This window comes from Lactuca virosa, chromosome 4, assembly GCF_052849685.1.
Source record: "Lactuca virosa cultivar CGN04683 chromosome 4, Lactuca_virosa_CGN04683_v6, whole genome shotgun sequence".
In the NCBI taxonomy this organism is placed as follows: Eukaryota; Viridiplantae; Streptophyta; class Magnoliopsida; order Asterales; family Asteraceae; genus Lactuca; species Lactuca virosa.
Window position 1 is genome coordinate 32,274,163 of NC_136429.1, and position 5,243 is coordinate 32,279,405.

Here is a 5,243-nt window from a genome sequence, read left to right on the forward strand (position 1 = left end):
AGAAGAATGATATGAAGGGTGCTGAGGAGAAGAAAGAGAAGAAATTGAAAGGAGATTCTGGTATGGATTGTCATTACTGCAATGGAGCCAATCATCTAGCAAATGATTGTATGCTTCGAAAGAAAGATGAGAAGAAGAATAGAGTGAAGGATGAGGCATATTATGTGGAGAGGTTGGAAGAGGTACGTACGAAGGCGAAAAATCTGTCTTTGGTGGCTCAAGGTGAACAGGAGAATGATGGCACATATCAAATCTGGTCTTCGGGCTCCGATGATGAGGAAATGTGTAATCCTACGCATGGGGCAATGTATGCGAAGCTGGAGGAAGATTCAGACGAAGAGGTCAAGGGCCGTTGCTTTGTGTCAAAATTTGCTGATAAGTCTCCAATGACAACAAAGGTACGTAATATTCTTCAATCTTTCAATATTCCTTTAAGTGCATATGATTCTGAAATTGTTGCTTTTGATGATACTGTTGCTTATTCGATAATTTGGTTGTTGGTGCTAGCAATGAAGCTAAGAAATTAAGCAATCAGTTGTTAGAGATACAGAAGAAGTTAGATTCGAAAGTTGTGAAGATAGAATGTTTAGAATTGCAAATAACAAACATAATGTGTGATCGTGATTCGTTATCTAGTGATGTAAAACTTTTGTTTGCTCAACGAAATATCTACTGCAATTATGCTAAACGTCTATATGGAAAATTAACTGCATTGCATCATTCGTGTGATATTAGTAAGGAACAACATAGGATATTATTACCTTTTCCAGCATACGAAAGAGTGAAGGTAGATAATATTTCGTATGATTGTGAGAAAAACATTGCTGACTTTGACAAAATTCCTGATGATAGATATGCTTATGGAATTGTCAAAATTGATGAATGTCTTGATATAAATGAATTGGTTAACATTGTGAATGATACTTTGACAAAATCAGAACAAATCAAAATTTTGAAAAAGACTGAGAATTTGACATCTGATTCTCAATCTAATTTTGCCGATATTGAAGATAACTCTGACAATATTAGCGAAATTAGTGATATTGAGGATGTTGATTGTTCTCAGTTGTTTGTCATTAATGTAGCATCAAAATCTAAAGGAAAAGATAAACTTAAGGATTTGGAAGTTAAGATTGACACTGACAAACCTTCAACTTCAAAAGTATGTGATTCTAAGTTTGTGGATATCCGAGATTGTCAAACGGATAGTAGTGATGATGAAAATGATGATGACGAAACAGACAAAAAGGTCTCATCAAACAAAGATTCGATAGAAAAAGAAATTCCTCGTGTTGTTGTTGATCAAGTATTTGGGGACACTGAAAATTTCGACAAAGTGTTGTCTGAAAAAGGAGCCCATTATTTGGAAACAAATCAAGTGGTGTATCCTAATTTCAAGTGTACTGATGATGTTGTCTTTCCAAATCAAGTGTTTGTTACAACTGGAAATGTTGAGAACATTAAACCAGAATTCAACAAAATGGTCGAAGATGACAACAAGAAGACAACGGATGAAGGAATCTTTTCAAATCAAAGCACAGTCGAAAATACCTTAACAAAGACTTCGTATGTTTTTCAAAGACAAAAACCACAACGCAAATGGGTTGAAAAATCGAAAATTATGAAAGAAGTTACAAAAGAAGTTGTTGTGGAAAAAGAAACTGTTGTCAAATTAAATTCCAAAGAATTTAAAGAACAAATTGACAAGTTTTCAAAAGAAAATGCAATTTCAAAAAGACAAGCTCGAAAGAAGATTTTCTGGCAAACCATGGAACTTCGAAAACAACAAAATGGGTTGAATTTGAAAACAACTGAAAACAAAAAGACTAAATCTGTTGAAAACAAGTCTTCTCATTCAGAAATTCATTCAGATCCAAAGCAAAATCCCGCTCAAACAAATAAATCTAACTCTGAATTTCAACCAAAAACAAATTTTTCGAAAGTTTCAAACTCATCATTTTCAAAAGATAACAAAAATACCTCAAAGACCGTTCAAAATCAACCATCACAACACCGATTTTCTTTTAATCAACAAGCAAGGTTTTCTCAAAAACAAAAATCTCCAAATCGATTTTCTCAAAATCAAAGTGTTGGAAACAATGATGGAAGTCGATACGCTATGGCATTTCGACCTAAATCAAATGTTGATTTCTTTCCACAAAAACCGAATTTTCCAAATCCTACAGGAAAACAAACCTTAAAAGTTTCGTACACAAAAGGGTTGTCTCGTGACAAAAACATCGATCATTGGCTTGAAGGAAAAGGTCGAAAATATCAGTCAAGGAAATATTCTCAACAACAAATTCACGAAGCCTATGAGAGTTATGTTAATTCTTCGTCAACTGAAAACTCGTCTTCAAAAGATTCGAATGTTTCGGTAAAAACTTGGCAACCGGTTTCAAAAGAAAAGCTTGATCACACTCAATCTAAAAAGACGAAGGCATGTGTCAGTGACAATCCCAAACTAACAAAAACTTATGTTTTTGTTTCTTTAAATAATGATGTGGACTTAATTGATAGTCTCAAAACTAAAGTTTGTGATTGGGTTAAAAGTTCTTCATTTCATTCTGTTTTCAAAACTAATTTCCAAGGACCCACACAGCCTTGGGTACCTAAATTCTTTCATTGATCGCAGGTACTATGTGACGAGCAATATGATGAGAAATGGTATATTGATAGTGGTTGCTCACGTCACATGACTGGACGAAAGGAAAATCTGAGAGATTTTCGAAGCTTGGAAAATGCAGGAGTTGTGAAGTTTGGCAATTATCACCAATGCCAAGTGAAAGGTTATGGTAAAGTCACGAATGGAAAATTCAATGTTAATCGCGTTGCTTATGTCGAAGGTATTCAACATAACTTGGTAAGTGTTTCTCAACTTGTTGTGGGCACTGGCAATCAAGTGGTGTTTAACGAAGAAGGCAGCATCATTTCAAATGTTGAAACTAACGAAGTCTTGCTCAAATCTAAACGATATGGTGACATGTTTACTCTTGATATCAAACCAATCATTGGCAAACCCTTTGTGTGCTTACTTTTTAAAGCTTCCTCTGACATCAGCTGGTTATGGCATCGACGTTTATCGCACTTAAATTTTCGAAATTTGAATAAATTGGTTATTGATGATCTTGTTCGTGGTTTACCTGTACTAAAATTTGACAATGATACATTGTGTGCAGCTTGTGAACAAGGGAAACATCACAGGAAAGGACATCCAGTTGTGATAGATTCGAAAATTGTAGAACCGTTGGAACTTCTACACATTGACCTTTGTGGACCATTGACTGTTGCAACTCTCAACAAGAAACGGTGCATTTTGGTTATTGTTGATGATTTTTCACGATTTACTTGGGTATATTTTCTCAGGTTAAAATCTGAGGTTGCTCAAACAATGATTGAGTTTATTAAGAAGATTGAGATGAGTCTGAAGAAAAATGTTCGAAAGATCAAAAGTGATAATGGATCTGAGTTTAAGAACAAAGTGTTGGATTCGTACTTAACAGAAAAAGGAATTTCGCATAACTTTTCTTCGCCTTATATACCGCAGCAAAATGGTGTGGTTGAAAGACGAAATAGGTCACTTTGCGAAGCAGCGAGAACTATGTTGACATATGCGAATCTTCCTCAATATCTATGGGCTGAGGCAGTTTTGACAGCTTGTTTCACTCAAAATCAATCTTTCATTCATCGTAGATTCAATATCACTCCCTATGAAATTATCAATAAGCGCAAACCTAATGTCAAATTCTTTCATGTGTTTGGCTGCAGGTGTTTTATAATGAATCTTAAAGATAGTCTTTCAAAATTTCGGTTGCATACAGAGTGTTAAATAAGCGCACAAGAAAAGTCGAAGAGACTTTCAATCTTACTTTCGATGATTATTATGTCAAACAAGTTGAAAAGCAATTTGAACAAAAACCAATTATTAATGAATCATCTGATGAAACTGAAGAATCAAATTCATCTGACTTTGATTATCATTTAATTTTTGGTATTCCTGACAGGGCTGTGGATGCTGAAGTTCATGCGAATGATAATCATCACTCTGAATCTTCGAAGCATAATGACGAATTGGATATTCCTCAAAACATAGTAGATGTTAATTCAACAACGAATTCTCCCGGAGTTGGCGAAAGTATGCTTAATAATCCAGTGGCAAAAGAGCACTTGGATTCGAATACTCTGGTTGAGGGGGAGCATTCTTTCGAGGGGGAGAATGGGAGAATGGATGATGTTGTTGAGGGGGAGCATCAAAATGATAATCGTGTTGAGGAGGAAAATGATACAATAAATTTTAATCAAAACGATGATTTTCATGATCTAAATGATAATGTTTCTGTTATAGGATCTGAAAATGAAGAGATGTACGAAGATGCACCTTTGGAATTTGATCCAGCATATCTACCATTAGAGAAATGGACAAAGACTCGTCCTATAGATGAAGTCATTGGAAATCCTCAAGATGGAGTTTTAACAAGAGCTCAGATTCGTGCGAAGAATGAGGTATTAAATACTCATCAAGAATTTTGCATGTTCAATGTATTCATATCTAAAATTGAACCAAAGACAGTTAAGATGTCAATGGAACACTCAGATTGGGTTGTTGCAATGCAATCCGAACTGGCTGAATTTGAAAGAAACAAGGTTTGGAGATTAATTCCTAAACCTGAAAATGTTTCGATTGTAGGGTTAAAATGGATTTTCAAAAACAAAACCGACAAAGATGGAAATATTGTATGAAATAAAGCACGTCTAGTTGTAAAAGGATAATCGCAACAAGAAGGGATTGATTAGGAAGAAACTTTTGCCCCTATTGCAAGACTCGTGGCTGTTTGAATATTCTTAGCATATGCAGCTCATAAGGATTTTGATGTCTATCAAATGGATGTGAAATGTGCCTTTCTCAATGGAGAACTCGAAGAAACTGTTTACGTAGCACAACCTCCAGGTTTCGAAAACAAAATGCATCCTGATCATGTATATATTTTAGATAAAGCTGTATATGGGTTAAAACAAGCACCAAGAGCATGGTATGCAACTCTTACCAGTTTCTTAAAACAGTCGAAATTTAAGCAAGGATCAGTTGACCCCACATTATTTCGAAAGAAAGTTGGGAATCATCTGACGCTTGTTCAAATTTATGTTGATGATATTATTTTTGGCTCTACTGACCCTGTTTTGTCCAGTGAATTCAAAAATTTGATGAAAAGCCAATTCGAAATGAGCATGATGGGTAAAATGAA